Source organism: Macrobrachium nipponense, chromosome 6, assembly GCF_015104395.2.
Source record: "Macrobrachium nipponense isolate FS-2020 chromosome 6, ASM1510439v2, whole genome shotgun sequence".
In the NCBI taxonomy this organism is placed as follows: Eukaryota; Metazoa; Arthropoda; class Malacostraca; order Decapoda; family Palaemonidae; genus Macrobrachium; species Macrobrachium nipponense.
The window spans coordinates 135,410,554-135,430,553 of NC_061108.1; positions in this window are offsets into that span (position 1 = coordinate 135,410,554).

The following is a 20,000-nucleotide window of genomic DNA, read 5'->3' on the forward strand; positions in this document are numbered from 1 at the left end:
TATCGAGAGTGAACTTCTATCACCAGAAAATACACATCTCTAACCCCTCAGTGGAATGCCCGAGAATCGAACTCGCTGCCACCGAGGTGGCAGGCCAAGACCATACCGATCACGCCACTGAGGTACATAAATAAAGGATGTGTTAAACAGCCCTCAAGCATTTCCCACAGAAAATACATTAATTAAAATTTAGTTTCCATACAAATGTTAGATATTCAGAAACTCTCACAAACAAGTCCCTAAAACCACATAAGCTTACTTTTGCGATGAGAAATAGCATGATAACTTTTTAATCAAATGGTTCAGACAATACCATTTTATGGCACTTGATTCGAGATCGGGGTGCCAGTCAATAACACTTTTCGTTTCCCAATTAATGCCAATACTCGGGGCAGCTGACTGACTAGCAATAACCTGGAAACACTATCTCAATTTATGCCCAATTTATGCCGGCACAGTACTACAGCAGCAGATCCAGCGTCGTTACATCAGGCCCAATTTATTGGTGAAATATATGCGCTGTGGGATTATTGTTTTTTTGAAAAATTACAGGACGTATTGTTACATATATTGTTATGGATGGTGATACAGGTTCGTTTTGCGTGCAACATTTTCGTTACAGTTGCTTTTCTGTGTATGTTGACATGCTTGCAACATGTCTGGATCTCCTGAAATTTTGCTTGCAACTGCGTTTTTCAATTGCTTTTATGTATGTCGACATGTTTGCAACCTGTCTGGGTCTCCTGGAATTTTACGCATGTCGACTCGTAGGTAATGTCCGAGACTTTGAGCTTTTTACCAGCAATGTCGACTTTTTGTGCAACAAGTTTAAGTACTGGAGATTTTGAATATGTCCAATATAATAAAAAAAAAAACAGTCATTTTATACGCAGGTTAAAAAAAATTGTAATCAAATACACAGTTGGAAATTTGGCTAATGGATCCATGAATATTTAAGAAACTTACATTAACAAAGTAATTTATTGACGTCGCTATCGATACTTACTGACCAAATATAGATTAATATATAAAGAACAATGTAAAACGTTTTCTTATAGACAGCAACTTCGCGAGGGATTAAAAATAAAGAAAATAAAATGACAAGAAAAGAAATTACGTAGAAAATTCAATTTACTGGACAAGTAAATCCACAATAGTATGTCGGCCTGATTTTTTTTTTTTTTTTTTTTTTTTTGACAAGAAGGACTGTGCAGGTCATCGAAAGCTTTCTCCTTTATATATCTTAAATAACAAAATCAAACAGATATACTATTGTGAATTTACTTTTCCATTTTATTGACTCGTGTGATTATGAGTTTTCTTTGAATTGAATTCATTAATAATGAATCAAAGATAAACATTACTGATTAATGAGAGAAATGAACCATATGATTCTCGATTATCAGAATTGATTAAATAGTGGATCTTGTTTTGGAAATTCCACTAAATTAGATATCGGAAGCAGATTATTAGTTACTCAATGGAAATTTAGAAAATAATTTGGGATGCTGTGGATGATGGGGAAGATCACAATATAAATCCTAGAGGAAGAGTAATGGTTTGGGGGGGGAGAGAGAGAGAGAGAGAGAGAGAGAGAGAGAGAGAGAGAGAGAGAGAGAGAGAGATAACCCAGAATATTGATAATATATATATACTTTACAAAGCACCACAAAATAAAGTGAAATCAGGTTTTGTTAACGATTTTCATCGTATTTCATATTCCCATTTTATTTTATAATTAACGAACTGATTCAGGTGCCCGGACTGGAATTACAAATTTGAATTAGTCCGGAGGATCTTATTTCTAACTTCACGTTCCTGGAGGAGAAATTGTCTCATGTTCCGATGATAACTAATATCAAATATAACTACACCCTTTATTGTTTATTCTGTTTCAGGAAGTTTATATATATGAATATATGTTATGTTAGTTTTTATAGTTTATATCTCTTATGTTTTTGAAGGTTCATCAGATAGTAATGTAATGCATCGCAAAACATATTATTTACTCATTTCCAACACTGTAGAAAAGTATTTTGCCGACGAAATCGCAGTCTACGACCTTGTCAATATTTTCTCGCTAACGCGCCAACAATCATTAGTAAAGGCTGAACGCATCGCTCCCTAAGTATGTCACTATCAATAGTGTCACAATCAACGGTGACACAATCAACGGTGACAAAATCAATAGACTGCATCTAAACGGGAAAGCAATTTAGAGCAGTAATTATCTTCGAGCGAGAGTGGGAATGACATTGTAATTTAACGATGCGACTCCGTTCATCAAATGGGGCTGAGTGCGTCGAATACATAATTATTTGCGTCGAATGCAAAATTCTTAGCGTCGAATGCAGAATTCTTGGCGTCGAATGCAGAATTCTTGGCGTTGAATGCACAATTATGTGTCGAATGGAGAATTCTTGGCGTCGAATGCAGATTTCTTGGCGTCGAATGCAGGATTCTTGGCGTCGAAGGCAGGATTCTTGGCGTCGAATGCAAGATTCTTGGCGTCGAGTGCAGAATTCTTGGCTTCGAATGCAGGATTCTTGGCGTCGAAGGCAGGATTCTTGGCGTCGAATGCAGAATTCTTGAAGTCGAATGCAAAATTCTTGGCGTCGAATGCAGAATTCTTGGCGTCGAATGCAGAATTCTTGGCGTCGAATGCAGGATTCATAGCCTCGAATGCAGAATTCTTGGCGTCGAATGCAGGATTCATAGCCTCGAATGCAGAATTCTTGGGTATTACAGCTTTCATAATGATATTTGCAATCATTAAGAATTGGGGGTTAGGTATACATACATGAGCGTGTTGATTTGTGTTTTTATGCTATACTATATATATATATATATATATATATATATATATATATATATATATATATATATATATATATATACTATATATATATGTGTGTGTGTGTGTGTGTGTGTGTGTGTGCTGTGTTGTGTATATATATATAATATATATATATATTATATATATATATATATATATAGATATATATATATATATATATATATATATATATATATATATATATTAGATATGTTTATATATATATATATATACATATATATATATATATATATATATATATTAATATATATATATATATATATATATATATATATATATATATATATTTAGTATATATTCTTCGTCCTCCCTTACAAATTAATTATCACCATTTCAAAATACACCTGAGAGTTCAGCTTGCAGCACAACCATATACCTAAAAAAAATCTGAGTCACAAGTAAGCGGAAAATATCAAAAAGGATCCACAACCACTTGATCTATCAGTGACTAATCTTTCATACCAGCTTTATTCACCCTTCCTTTCCATCCTCTCACTCCCTCCTACAACAAGAGGATTGAAGTGGGATTAATATGCCACGAGAGGATTAATCAATCCCCAGTCAATTTTTCCACCTTTCTGATAAGATGAAAGTGGAAGAGGTGAGTTTCCTTTATTTGACTGAAAGCTGAACCACGAACCTTGATTCATTTTCCTTTCAGGGAACAAGGCGTGATCCGCCCACCAGCTCATTGGGCACGCATGCAAGATTTTCCCCTCACGCATAAGTTGGAGACATTATATACCTAACTTTTAACTTAAATTAGAAAGTGCTAAAATCTACGATCAAATACATCCTGATTTCACCAACGAAAATTGAAATAAATAAGCTATATGTTATTAGACTAATAAATAAATCATAAATATCCTATCCTAAAATTTCTGCATCTTTAACCCTAACTCAACGCCAAACACCTTTTCCAGATCTTTTTAGGCTCTTCCATAGACCTTTCCTAACACCCCCCAGCCCACCCCCCCCCCCCCCCCCCACCACCACCACCAACAACAACAACAACAACAACAACTACAAAGTAGTAGTCTGTAGGCTTGCTCCCCGTTTGATTGTCACGAGTACCTATTCCTACACAACATAAGTGACCCAAAAGTTCGTGAAGCTATTAATACTAATTTCATTTCTTTTTAAAAGATATTTTGACACCTCCCTATTGTATCAATATACGCTTTATGACATGGATATTATTATTATTATTATTATTATTATTATTATTGATTTTATTTTTTTTTTTTTTGCTCTATCACGTCCTCCAATTCGACTGGGTGGTATTTATAGTGTGGGGTGTTCCGGGTTGCATCCTGCCTCCTTAGGAGTCCATCACTCTCCTTACTATGTGTGCCCATTCTAGGATCACACTCTTCTGCATGAGTCCTGGAGCTACTTCAGCCTCTAGTTTTTCTAGATTCCTTTTCAGGGATCTTGGGATCGTGCCTAGTGCTCCTATGATTATGGGTACGATTTCCACTGGCATATCCCATATCCTTATTTATTCTATTTCAGATCTTGATACTTATCCATTTTTTCCCTCTCTTTCTCTTCAACTCTGGTGTCCCATGGTATTGCGACATCAATGAGTGATACTTTCTTCTTGACTTTGTCAATCAACGTCACGTCTGGTCTGTTTGCACTTATCACCCTATCCGTTCTGATACCATAGTCCCAGAGGATCTTTGCCTGATCGTTTTCTATCACTCCTTCAGGTTGGTGCTCGTACCACTTATTACTGCAAGGTAGCTGATGTTTCTTGCACAGGCTCCAGTGGAGGGCTTTTGCCATTATTATTATTATTATTATTATTATTATTATTATTATTATTAGTTTATTATTATTATTATTATTATTATTATTATTATCATTATTATTATTATTATTAGTTATTATTATTATTATTATTATTATTATTATATTATTATTATATTATTATGATTATTATTCACAATACAGACTCTATTCATATGGAAGAAGCCAACTGGCTTCAAATTCAAGCATCCAAAGAATATGATGTTCTTCAGAAAGAAGTAACAGAAGGTAATGGGAAATACAGAAAAAAGGAAAATTTAATTAGAAAATCAATAAATCTTACAACTACATAGAAAAGGAATATGCGATGAGATGGAGACTGAAAATATCTTACGAAAAGAGATGAATAAATGAATGCTCATAACGGCAAAACAGACATACATACAAAGCTTCATTACACTTGTCGCCAAGGTATGTGATGCTTACGATTCAAAGCTGTTTTTCAGAGCACATAAAGATATTTACTATAATGTTCCCAGAATACTATGCATTGTTTATTCTGGATTTTTATATTTAACCACTGATGGCGTTTCATGCGCTTTAGATAATACCGTTTTGCATTAATTTTTTTTTTAATAATGCTTATACTTTACGCAAGGTTTTTGGAAGTTGTCGTCTTCACTAATATACATAAAGAAATACAATATAAAGGTTTTGAAGTTGTAGTCTCCACTTGTATATAAATAAAGAAATAATAAATAAAGAAAAAAAAATATAATATATATATGCCTATGGAATAGCAGACAAAATAATCGTGTTAATGTAAACAAATATAAAAAAAATTTAAACAAAGAATAAGCGCAGAAGTGAGCATCTCAGTTTATCCTTCAGAATATCTCTCTCTCTCTCTCTCTCTCTCTCTCTCTCTCTCTCTCTCTCTCTCTCTGTGTGTGTGTGTGTGTGTGTGTGTGTGAAACAAGCAAACAAACTAAGGAAGAGTACACACAAACTTTATACTTCAGCCAATGTTTATGAACAGTCATTTAGTCCTTCACAAATTGAAGTAAAAAAAAAAGTAAATAAATAAAACAAAAAAGTAAATAAATAAAAAATAAAACAAGAGATAAAATAAAAAAAGGATTAAAGAATTTGCAAATTGTATTTCTGGCAAGTGATTTTTCCTGATAAAAATGAAAAAAAAAGAAAATGAAAAGTTAAATAATAAAAATTAAGGAATTGCTTTAACGGTGAATTTACATTCTCCATAAAGGCTAGTCCTTCACAAACTGAAGTAAAAAAAAACAATCAATAAATAAAACAAAAAAGTAAATAAATAAAAAAAGAAGAGGTAAAATAGAAAAGGATAAAAGAATTTGCAAATTATTTTTCTGGCAAGTGATTTTTCCTGATAAAAATGAAAACAAAGAAAAGGTTTTATAATAATAAAAATTAAGGAATTTCTTTAATGGTGAATTTACATTTTCCATAAACGCAAGTCTATCACAAACTGAAGTTCAAAAAAATAGGTAAATAAGTCTATCACAAACTGAAGTTCAAAAGAGTAAATAAATAAGTCTATCACAAACTCAAGTCCACAAAAAAGTGAATAAATAAATAAAAAAAGTAAATAAATAAAAAAAAAGAAAATATTTTATGGATTTTTTTATGGTGAAATAAGACAGAAGCTCAATTGCAAATTATATTACCGGCAAGGGATTTTTCCTAATAAAAATGAAAAGTTAAAATTAAAAAGGAAGGAATTTCTTTAACAATGAATTTACATTTTCCATGAAGGCTAGCCTATCACAAATTGAAGTAAAAAATAAGTAAATAAATAAAGCCAAAAAAGTAAATAAATACTAAAAAAGAAAACATAAAATAAAAAAAGGATTAAGGATTTATATTTCTGGCAAGTGATTTTCCTAAAATGAAAAAAAATTAAAAGTTAAATAATAAAAATGAAGGAATTTCTTTAACGGTGAATTAACATTTTCCATGGAAGCTCATTTGCAAAAATGGTATTTTTGGCAAGGTGATTTTCTTAATAAAGATGAAAAATTAAAAGTTAAAAATGGCTAAGATATCTCTCGCATGGTGAATTAACTTTTGGCATAGAAGTTCAATTGCAATAAATATGCACTATTTTATTATAAATAATTGTTCTGTACTGTTTAATATTCACCTGACTTATGTTTTACTTTTTCATTCCAATAAATAAATCATAAATATCTTATCTTAAATTTCATGTATCTTTAACTCAATGCGAAACACCTTTTCAGACCTTTCCTCCGCCCCCCCCCCCCCCCCAACATGAACAACAAGAACAAAAACAAAGTAGTTTATTGGCTTACTCCCCAAGAGAGCGAAAATGGTGTTTTTGGTATATGATTTTCCTAACAAAACAAAAAAAACCTGCCAAAATTTTTTTTATATATATTGAAGTTTAAAGTACGTCAGCTATATAAAAATCCTATTTTAATATTACAAATGAGAAAATTCCATTAAAATATTCCTTATTATATATCAGTACAAGAACAAAAATAATATGTATACGCGTATAAAAATATCATATCTATACGCATATAAAAATATCATATCATTATTACTAAGAATGAATAAATAAGAAACAAAAATTTTTTTTTAAAGGCGAATAAAAATACATAAACCAAAAATCGATAAAAATATAATGAAATTAACGAATTCGATCAATAACAAATAAGTGAATAAATAAATAAAGACTTACAATAATTAACATCCGGGTAGGTTGAAAAGGTAGTTTGAAAAAATGCTGAGTCATGACCTATATAAATCCCCCACCCCACCCCCCTCCACACCTTAAAAATATACCCCACTCAGAAATTCTCTAAATCACTCGTGCTCACAACTTTCTTCTGCAATGGAGGCCTTTTTTATCTAAGCCTATAGAGGGTTTTCGTTAACCCCCAACCCCAGCGTCCCCACCCTCAACCTCCTCTCTTATACTCAGGAGTCCCTCCTCTAAATAAATTATCCCCTCCCCCTCCCCTCCCCTCAACCCCCAGGCACCCCTCATGCTTCCCTCAACACCAAATCTCAGTGTTGCCGACTCAGTTCCTCTTCATTAGCTCCTGTACCTACCTGGTCGTCCACGAAGTTTTACGATTTTACTCCCTTTTCCCAGAGAGAGAGAGAGAGAGAGAGAGAGAGAGAGAGAGATGAAAAGGGATTCTAAAATTAACTGGCACGATATACTGGCCTCTCTGCACTTATGAGGCCCAATGAAAAAAACATGGTAGCAAAGCCTAGAGAGGAAAGAAGACGAGTAACAATAAAAACAGACTAGGTTCTAGGTTGATACTTTAAGCAATAAATATTATGGGGACCCAAATATCGGATGAAACACAAATATCGGATGAAATAGTATCAGTCATTTCTCGAGGGCAACTGCATTATTTTTCGAACAAGTTAATTGTACTACTGAAGACCAAAGAAATAAAAATCTGCCCAGATATATAACCAGAAATCATGCACACTAACAAGTTCCTCGTTGACGAGGGTTTGTTTACGTGTTTGCCTACCGAATCGGGTAGTCACGAGTTCGACTCCCCCCCCCCCCCGCTCTGCCAACCGTAGAATCAGAGGAATTTGTTTCTGGAGTTTCATGGAGTTTTATGAGACGTCCCCGACCCCCGTCAGTGATGGATCGTCAAAAATGAAAAATGGTCTGTGTCAAGCAAGCAAGCAAGCAGGGGGGGGGGGGGGGGGGGGGGGGGGGGGGGGGGGGGGGGGATAGGATGGATGGGGTATCAGGGGGGGGGGGGGGGGGGGTGGTAGTGTGGAGGGGGGGGGGCAGAAGAAAGTAAGGTTTTGGAAAGGGTGTAAGGTTTTGTGAAAGGAAGGTATTAGTGCTAGTGAGTAAGAATAGGACAGACCTATTAGTCTTTTGTTGTTTAGTGTAGTGATTGTCTTGGGATTTATAATGAGCTTTATAGTTCTAGTGATGTATGAATTTGCTAGGAAGGCAGAGTTAGTTGCACAATCAGGCTCTTTATTGGTATCGTCCACCCTTGGTGGGGGTGGGTGGGAATGAGAACTCAAACCACGTTGTAATGCTACATTTGTGTTATGTCCACTTGTTAGTAACTTATGCTATTTCGGGCTTCCGTCCCGTGTAGGGCTAGAGGTTATTTTTTTTTTTTATTTTTTTTTTTGTGGGGGGCAGGCTAGCTAAGCAAGTGTTCCAGACTCCTTGCTCTTCTAGGACTGCCTTTCCCCTTTATCTTATAATTAGAGTTAGTGGGTTAGTACTTCGTTCTTGCTGATTACTTAATTATGCTATTTTATTTCCCAACATTTTACCTAATATCTAAACTAATTTACCTTAATTCTAAGTGCTTAATTCTAATTATCAGTGCTCAGGGAACTTGGGATTTGATTCCCATTTTTAATTAACTTAACTTAGTTCCTTCCTTCTTACTTATTGACTTCTAAAACTAGTTCCCCTTAATTCTAAGTACTTAATACTATTCTTAATTCTAATTATTATTACCTTCCGGGTCTAACCCGGTTTGTTCCGATATTCCAGGGGTTATCCTAGTTTTCGTTGTCACTGTCACTGTCACTGTCCGTGTCCACAAAGATGGGGTCGGGTAACCCGTCTTGGGTGAACCTGGAAAGTCGTCGCCACCAGATGTGGGGTCTATAGTCTTCGTCGTCCAAGGAGATCAGGCTGTTGGTCGTTAGTTCTTCATCCTGGTCAGATAGCTTCTGCCATACCTTGTCTGCCAGACAGTAGAAACGGAAATTGATAGCTTCAATGCGGTATCTTGCATGAAGTCTTTCTGTTCCCCCGTCCCCCAGGTCTTGGTTGTTGCAGCCATCTATCCAACTCAGGACTCCATTTTGGAATCTCTGTAGTCTTTGTCTGTCGCTGGTACTGAGTAAGCATGTCGGTATTATTGGGTATTCCAGGGCAGGTCTAATGAGCGCCTTATATAGGTGGGCTTTAGTCTTGGGTCTAAGCTGTCCGAATCGTGCTAATTTAGCTTTGGTTACTCTAGCATCCCTGATCTTTTGCTTGATGTGTGAGAACATCCCGCATTGGGTCAGGGTGAGTCCGAGTACCTTAGCCTTATTAGCAAATGGTATTCTTCTGTTGTCTACTATTACGTCTTCTGGTTTCAATGCTGATATTGAGAGCAGTTTGAACTTGTCCTGGTTGGTTTTTATTTTCCACCTTCTTTCATACTCATTGAGTTCTTTAATATGCTGTCCCATCCGTAAGGCAAGCCTATGTCTACTTCTGTCATTCGTCATTATGATCTGTGTCACGTTGTCCACAAAGATAAGGTTGACACATCCTTCTCTCCCTTGTGGCATGTCATGTGTATAGAATATGTACAGCGTTGGGGAGAGAACGGACCCTTGCGGAACTCCGCTTCTCAGCTCAAAGGTCTCTGATATCTCTCCTTCAAAGGAGATGTCATTCTGTCTGTCGTCTAAAAAGTTAGACAGTATTTTGTCATTATGTCTGGTAGTTCTGAGTTGAGCAGCTTGTACTTCAGTCCATCGTGCCAGACTTTGTCAAAAGCCTTTGAGACATCCCGACAAACAATGTTGGCTCTGCCTCGCCGACTCTGATTTAGTGCTAGCAGTTCGTGCATCGTAGCTATCGCTGTCTGAGTCCCTCATTCTCGCCTGAATCCAAACTGATATTTTGGGAGAATCTCATTGTCTTCAAGATACATATTTAGTCGGTCCTTCAACAAGGTCTCCAGGATTTTCCCAGGTACTTCCAAGAGAGTGATTGGTCGGTATTTCAGTGCGTCATGGGTATTTTTTAGGTCCTTGGGTGAAAGAATCATCCATCCTCTATTGAATTTAACTGGAAAATAACCTAGACTAAGCGACATGTTATTAATATTATTCAAATCTAATAGTGAAATATCAGGTAATTTACTAAGAATTAGTTTGTTAATGCCAGAGATACCTGGAGCTTTGTTTTTGAACCTTTTGATGGTATTCATTATGTCTTGAATGTCAAATTTACTAGTTAGATAACTATCTTCATTCAGGGGAGTTAGGTCTGTCCGTTCATACAATGTTAGTCGGTCCCCTTCTGTTAGTAGGTGCTCAAGTACGTGTCTCTCATTGTCAGCGTCGAAGTGTCGGTTGTCCTCTAGGGATATCTGGAAAATTTTTTCCCATACTCCCTTCATGAGCCTAATTTTCCCAGGACTGTCTACCACCTTGTTCCCATTTTCGTCCAGTAAATAGTCGCATGGTCTTTTCATTGTACCCATAAGTCTTTTAATTTCCCTCCAGAATTTCATTACATTTGTATGGTCATCATACTTGAGGTCTACTTTACGTATAGTCCTGTCCCAGAATTCTTTCTGTAGTCTTTTGAACTCTTCAAAGAGGAGATCTTGGATATATAATATTATGTCCTTCAGTTGTCTTGAGTACCCAAAGTGGTCTGTATGTCGCTTAATATCTGTGTAATACCTTTGAAGAAGGTTTAATGCGTCACTACGTTTGGGCCCTGAGTTGAATTGTATTACTTTTCTTGTTATGGTGGTACTTATAGCAATCAGGATGGTCGTAAACCAGTAGCACAGTCTATCGTCTACGTCGTCTTTCGTCTTTCCGTCCACATCATTTATGTCCACTCTGTCGTTTTCATATTTCCCTTCTATGTCAGACTTGAAGTCGTCCCAATTTGCTTGTCTATGATCAAAGATCGTCCGGGGTTCTATTTTTATTGGTGTTGTCGAGAGGGCAACATGCAGGGGTAGATGGTCAGAAGTCGTTAACGACGTTCCCTCTCCTAGACGTAATAGTATTGAGGCAAGCATTCCTGTTGCCCAGTATTACGTCTGGTCTTCCTTTGTTACTGACCATAGTTGAAAAGTCTGGCCCTAAAAACTTGAGCCTGTTATTGTTAATTAATCTGCTTAATTGTATACCCCTTTGGTTAGTGTCATGTGTTGCAATAGTCGTATGTTTTGCATTTAAATCACCTATTAAGTAGGTGGGCATCGGTCTTCGTGCTAGGGAGAGGTAGTCTTGTAGGTAGATGTAGTCACGTCTACAAGGTATATATGTCGTTGCAATACTGACTGGTCCCAGTTCAGTCTCTATGGTTATACCTAGTATGTCCTCAGTAAAGTCAAGCAGTGGTTTATGTCTGATGTTGTATTAGACTGCAACAGCAACACCAGCATGGTCCTCCCCAGCACTATTCTTCTGATACACTCGGTATATGAAGAACTTGGGGGAATCATCCTGGATCCCTGTTGCATTCAATAGCAAGACGTCTGGGTCAAGATGTCTAAATTCATTACAGCTCTCTATGTCTATCTTTAGTTAGCTTTAATACATTTAGCTGAATTATTTTTATTGTGTTTAACATGAAGAGGAATTTTATTTTAAAAAAAAAGCTTTATATAATTGGTTGGCTATTATTCTCAGGAGTACACTAAATATAGACATATAGAGCTGTGAGTCTTAGTCTCTGTCTTCGGATAACCTCTGGTTTACCTCTTCCCTGGTTGCCTCTACGAACTTTATGTGCGTTAGAGGGACACTTGCTTCCGCTATCAGGGCGTGTAATATTGGCCTTAACCTTGAATGTGGTAGGTTGGTTTTTGTGTAAGCCACGCATTTTCCCTGTGTGTACCAATCTATTATTCTAATTTTACTATCGTCACTGGCTTTATGGTCTTCATTCCAGTCTTCTGGATATACGATTTCTAGTTTACTGTTCTTGATTTGTTCCATGTCTCGTTCCACCTCATTCATTGTACGGCCTATTTTCGAGTGCGTTGGTTTAGGTGTTTCTTCTGTAGTTCTTTTCCTCTTGGATTTTTCCATTTCCGTTTCTTCCTCACTCTCAGAGGCTTTTTCCGCTGCCCTTTTTGTCACCGTGGGAGAGTCCTCCATTACTTCATAGGAGCAGCTGGGTTCTGGGTTTTCTGTGGTCTGGTGGTTTGTTGTTGTCTCTGCTGGAGCTTGAGTTTGAGTCTGGTTCATAGCCAATAATTTCTTCATTATTTTCTCTCCAGACGCCATCTGTGAGAACTTTACTTTTGGCAGATTGTTCATTGCATAGAATTTGTCAATGGCAGTCTGATAGGTGCCTGGCTTAGCCATATCCTGCATTGCTGCATAGATATGGCCGTTATACACATACCAGAGGCTCATGTCGTTCTGTTGGTGGGGGAAGGCTGCGGGTGTTTTGCAGTTGCTAGGTTGTGTGGGGCCAGTTACTGCAGCACTATATGATACTGCTGCAGTTCTGGCTGTAGTCTTGTTGGTCTCTATTCGCCTAATTTCCTCGGTTTTCTCTTTCAGGAGTTGTATCCTGATTGGGCATTTCCGGTCTAGTGTGGGATGACCCCCTCTGCAGTTTGCACATTTTGGTGTGTTTTCGCAGTCTTGTGCCATGTGGCCCAGCTCACTGCATTTGGCACAGATCATCTGTCTCGGGATGGTACAGTTTTTCCTTATGTGTGTATACGCCAGGCAGTTCACACAGTGGGGCAGAGGTGGGTTGATCTCTTCCTTTACATTATGTGCTGGAATCGACTGGTCGCCAATAATCAGACCGCTCCTCATTGCTCTCTGGGCCATTTCTCTATTTTCGAATCTCACCTTGACCGTTCTTGTCCTTGGCCTTTCAAATTTGGATTTGAAGGTGTGTACGTCAACTGCTTTTGCCCATGGTTGCCTGTTCTGGATACTTTCAATTAAGTCTTCCTTCTGCCGTTTTGCTACCTGGTTGTCTACGTGTTTAAGGATTACGGATCTCAATATGTTGACTTCCGGAGGTGTAATGATGGCAAAACCTTTCTGTTTGAATACATCAACAACCTCTTTTTCCACAAAGGCATCCAAGTCTTCTTTAATCTTAACGGAAGGCATCCTTCCGGTACCTTATTACTAACTATCTACTCATGCATGTAGAGGGATGATACCTATAGTCTACTTTTTATTTTGCTACTATCTACTGTGGACTGTGTTGTACTTGTTGCGTTATGTTGTATCAGAAAATTGAGTGAGAGTGATAGAAATTGTTAATTAGTTGTCACAAGGAAAGGTGACAATTTCCTAACCCTATGCTGGCACTGAAATAGAGGCCGGGACGAAGACGACGAACCTAGAACCGAGTGTCAGATGTATTCACGCTATTTATTGCGTTCGGGTGGCTTGAAGAAATGGGTACCTCACTTTTCATTGGCAATACCTGTGACGTCACGAGCGATGTCATCAGGGGACCCGTTGCTGGTTGGCTGTCGTCTTCGTGGGGAGAGCCTCATCCTTATTGGTGATGGTGGAGGCCCCCTCGAAGGGCTTACTACCAGGTCGTCCTCAGGGCGAGAGCTTAAGCTGCGATCACCCTCAGGGTTACTAGGGACGTCCTCAGGATGAGAGCTAACGCTTCTATCATCCTCAGGATCCCTCTGGTGCGATGGTCGTTGTGGGGCGTTGTCTGCTGCTCTCCTGACGGCATTGGGGAGGAGGAAGGTCTCCTGTGTGACGTTCTAACTGGGCTTCTCCCTCCCGATGTGCAGCGCTTCTAAGATTTGCAAATGACGTAGATCGGGTGCTTGGTCGATAACCTCGAAGTTACCGACGATGTCGCTGCGGCGGATTCTTTTATTATGTGCAGTCCTTGCATGATTAAATATTGTTCCTTCCTGCGCGTGACAGGATATCATCTTGGAGAGGCGCATTGACGTCATCCCGATGTAAGTTCTGAGGCATCCTCATAAGGAGAATTGGAAGAATATTGTACAAAATCAATTCTGTGAATTCTGCCATTATTTTTAATAAAATAATAATAAAAATAATAATAATAATAATAATAATAATAATAATAATAATAATAATAATAATAATAATAATAATAATAATAATAATAATAATAATAATAACAGAGGGGAGAGCTAAAGAAGGAAACTGAAGGAATGATAACAGCGGCACAAGATCAGGCCCTAAGAACCAGATATGTTCAAAGAACGATAGACGGAAATAACATCTCTCCCATATGTAGGAAGTGCAATACGAAAAATGAGACCATAAACCACATAGCAAGTGAATGCCCGGCACTTGCACAGAACCAGTACAAAAAGAGGCATGATTCAGTGGCAAAAGCCCTCCACTGGAGCCTGTGCAAGAAACATCAGCTACCTTGCAGTAATAAGTGGTACTAGCACCAACTGAAGGAGTGATAGAAACGATCAGGCAAAAGATCCTCTGGGACTATGGTATAGAACGGATAGGGTGATACGTGCCAAACAGACCAGACGTGACGTTGATTGACAAAGTCAAGAAGAAAGTATCACTCATTGATGTCACAATACCATGGGACACCAGAGTTGAAGAGATAGAGAGGGAAAAAATGGATAAGTATCAAGATATGAAAATAGAAATAAGAAGGATATGGGATATGCCAGTGGAAATCGTACCCATAATCATAGGAGCACTAGGCACGATCCCAAGATCCCTGAAAAGCAATCTAGAAAAACTAGAGGCTGAAGTAGCTCCAGGACTCATGCAGAAGAGTGTGATCCTAGAAACGGCACACATAGTAAGAAAAGTGATGGACTCCTAAGGAGGCAGGATGCAACCCGGAACCCCACACTATAAATACCACCCAGTCGAATTGGAGAACTGTGATAGAGCACATAATAATAATAATAATAATAATAATAATAATAATAATAATAATAATAATAATAATAATAATAATAATAATAATAATAATAATAATAAAGTTGACAGATTGACCTGGGTGCATGTAACATTTTATCATCAATGGTACGACTATTCTGCCACTTAATAAAAGTCTTGGTAGATTGAGAACCTTGATATATTTTAAGTAGCTCAAAAAGATGACGAAAACAATGCTACGATAACACAAAACATTCTCATTAATTTTGTACATAAAATGCAATAAATACACGAGGAATTTCTATTAATTTTCTACTTGAAGAAGAAAAGTGTCCACGGTAATCTGTGATTTAATAAAAAATAACAAACAAGTAGATTAAGCCCCGAAGATCGAGTTTTCTGTGGCCTGGCTTAGTATATCTTTGCCAGACGCACGATTATGGCTAACCTGAACCTTAAATAAAAATAAAAAACTACTGAGGTTAGAGGGCTGGAATTTGGTATGATTAAGAATTGGAGGTTGGATGATCTACATACCAATTTGCAGCCAATACCGGAGCAATAGTTTTCTTTTCAGAAAACCCAAAAGCAACCAAATCACAACCCATCTCATAAAAGCTAATACGTCGTGATAAAAAAAAAGGCAGTAGATTAATCACCCAATTACAAGACAGCATAGAAATTGATCTCCTTGTAAGATCGATCTTCAAAGACGAGACACAGATACTAATACAGGTCTCACAAGTCGGAACCTTTGACGAAGATATACGCCTTCGGAGGAGAATCAGAGAGCGTCCGCTTACTGTAGCAATTAATCTGGGTCTGCCTTAAGGACACGATCTATCATATGGGGGAGAAAAATGGGTTCTCATAAGGAGAGAAGGAAGGAAGGAACCAACACACAAAGAGCAATCACATGATTGAAAATTATCAAGTCTTCCATTTAGTTAATTGGGTCTATATTGGTGCGTGCGATTTTGCGTCTATGTTGGTGCCTGCGAAGTTATGTTGTCTGAACTTATAACGTTGGAATTAGTTTTTTGAGTCAACGGCATTTTTTATTGGAGGATTTTGGTTCATACGTCACTACTTCTGTTGCCTGATGGCGTTTATGGAAATAGAGAAGTGATGACTGAATCAAAGTTGATGCAAGTACCAATTCTCTGATTTTGGACAGAAAGCAATTTTGCCAAATTTCCTTTTTCCTCCATGGAAGAAGAAGAAGAAGAAGAAGAAGAAGAAGAAGAAAGGAATTCAGGACACAAAATGACTAAACTAATCCATCCCATTTATCCAGTTAAATTTGCAAAGTCATAATAAAAACTACTTTTCTGGATTTTCTTTAGCGAAATATCCCATTTATGTACACACACACACATATATATATATATATATATATATATATATATATATATATATATATATATATATATATATATATATATATATATGATAACAAAATATCACAGTAGATGCACGTGACTTCATAAATAAGCGAATCCCACGGGAAATGATAGTCAGGAATCCAAGCGCTTTCGTCTTTATTCAGACATCGTCAAGGGAGCTACTAAAGTACAATTGGAGAGGAAGGCCTCAGGTAGAAACAAGATCAGGAATACCAGATGGTTAATTATCAAAAGGGTAAAAATTAAAAGGGATAATCCAGGATTATCGGATATCACACGGTCACAAACTAAACAGATTCTGACCCTAACCGAAATTACAAAGTATCTTTACAGTCCAAACATGTAAAAACTGAATATATTAATTTTGTTGCTTATATTTATCTACAACTTTTTTCATTATGAAAGCATGCAGTTTAAATAAACCAAGACTTAAATTTAGAACATTTCTATTATTTGACTTGATAAAACAAGATTCAATGATATTCCTTTTAACTGTGTCATTACATGGGACTAAGGCTCTTGCTTGACTCCAGTTAATAGGATGGTCTAAACCTCTCATATGTACAAATAATACATTCGATATTTGCCCAGTTCTCACAGAATATTGATGTTGCTTAAGACGCTGTGAAAGAGATTTCCCGGTCTGTCCGTAATAGATTTTATCACATTTTTTGCAAGGAATTAGTAAGCACACATTCAAAATTTACCTTATAGAGAAAGGTTTTTAGATATTCCTAGAATTTAAAGCTTTTAACATAAATGTTGTTTTCAGTAATATTAATGTCAAGAGTTTAGTAATCAAAAATTCTCCTAAAGATCTTCTAGGCTGCATATATGAAATTCCTTGCAAAAAATTTGATAAAATCTATTACGGACAGACCGGGAAATCTCTTTCACAGCGTCTTAAGCAACATCAATATTCTGTGAGAACTGGGCAAATATCGAATGCATTATTTGTACATATGAGAGATTTAGACCATCCTATTAAACTGGAGTCAAGCAAGAGCCTTAGTCCATGTAATGACACAGTTAAAAGGAATATCATTGAATCTTGTTTTATCAAGTCAAATAATAGAAATGTTCTAAATTTAAGTCTTGTTTTATTTAAACTTGATGCTTTCATAATGAAAAAAGTTGTAGATAAATATAAGCAACAAAATAATATATTCAGTTTTTACATGTTTGGACTGTAAAGATACTTTGTAATTTCGGTTAGGGTCAGAATCTGTTTAAGTTTGTGACCGTGTGATATCCGATAATCCTGGATTACCCTGTTTTAATTTTACCCTTTTGATAATTAACCATCTGGTATTCCTTGATCTTGTTTCTACCTGAGGCCTTCCTCTCCAATTGTACTTTAGTAGCTCCTTGACGATGTTGTCTGAATAAAGACCGAAAGCGCTTGGATTCCTGACTATCATTTCCCGTGGTATTCGCTTATTTATGAAGTCACGTGCATCTACTGTGATTTTTTAAGCATAATGGAAACCACACGCAACTTCTACGCCTTTTATTTGAATTTTCCGAGCCTTGTTCTATTCGTGACATCCTTCTGTACTGCTCTTATCATCGCTCACAAACTGAAACTCCGACTCAACTTTCTACGGAAGTGCATGAACGAGCAAGTGATGCCCAAGTCGATTTTACCAGTGAGAATTCTTCGCCTAGCAGAGCGACCTTTCGACGAGTTTCAACGCATCATACTTCAGAAAACACATCGACATCACAAAAGTGGAAGTAGATGATGCGTTCCGTACACTTTAGAATCAGACGGTATAGCTTTAATCAGACGGTTCCTGTCGATTGGAAGAATCGGATGCTGGATTATTGCTACGGAAAATTGAAAAAGTGCTGCAACCATCTTGAAAGGAAGCTCCAAGTCAAGCTGAAAAATCTTATTGCTGAAAGCGACTGGACTAAGCATGCCAACGTGGACTTCATGATTAATTTATCTGACAAACCAGTGGATAGTGCTACGACAGCGGCTTTGGGATATGGGTTAAGCTTTGGTGTATTTAATGGTAACCTGGACTGTGTCGACATCTCAAAATCCTTTTGTTATTTAGAAAAATTGAATCAAAACCTATGCCCTGATGATATCAATATTTGTAAAGGTATTGTGTATGGTGCTATGAGTAAACCTTCTCCCCTAATGTACCGCCTGAGATTTCTCCAGGCTTTTAAGAAAATTAAAAAAGACGAAACAGTGAAGGTGACAAAAGCAGATAAATCTAATGCAGTGGTAATTATGAATAAAAGTGACTATATAAGTAAAATAATGACATTGCTAAATGACACTGATACTTATACGAAACTGAGGTCTGACCCTACACAGACAGTTAAACTCCCATTTTAATAAACAAATTAAATCCATTTGAAGGGCTTGGACCATTTAATTAAACAGTTTATACCGCAATGCGCCTCCCTACCTTACATGTATGGTTTAGTCAAGACACATAAAATCAATAACCCTATCAGACCAATCATTAGTTCAGTGGACTCAGTTTCGTATAATTTATCTAAATGGCTTGTAAAAATTCTTACTCCTTTGGTAGGAATATTTCTATCACGAATGTTAAAAACAATGTTGATTTTATAAACAAATTGAATAGTTTAAATTTGAATTATGATTTTAATATGGTTAGTTTTGATGTTGTCTCTTTATTTACAAAAGTGCCTGTAGATGACTTACTTGAATATTTGGAAGAGGAATTAGAGCGTCATGACATTCCTTAAGTGTAGAAAATTTCATTTAGTCTCATAAGGTTATGTATCAAAGATAGTAAATTTTGTTTCAATGGGGAATTTTTTGTACAAAAGTTTGGCATGGCCATGGGTAATCCCTTATCTCCTGTCCTTAGCAATATTTACATGGAATTTTTTGAGACAAAACTCCTTACCAAGAATTTGCCCAAAAAAGTTACTTGGGTTAGATACGTGGATGATATCTTCTGTATTTGGCCAGTTCACGAAAACCTCCAAGAATTCCTTAATAATCTCAATAATTTAGTCCCTTCTATAAAATTTACTGTAGAGGAAGAAAGAAATTGTAATTTGAATTTTCTTGATGTAACTGTCCATAGAAATGATAGAAATTTCACCTTTTCAGTCTTTCGAAAATCAACTAATATTGCCTCTTTTGTTCATTACTACTCCAATCACCATCAAAATGTTAAATTCTCTGTTTTTTCTGGGATGTTCCTAAGGGACTTAACGTGTCTGTAGCCCGCAATTTATTGACGCTGAAATTAAAAACTATTATGATATTGCATTGAAACTTAAATACCCAAGGACTTTTGTAAATGTGGCATGGAAAAGAGCAAGAA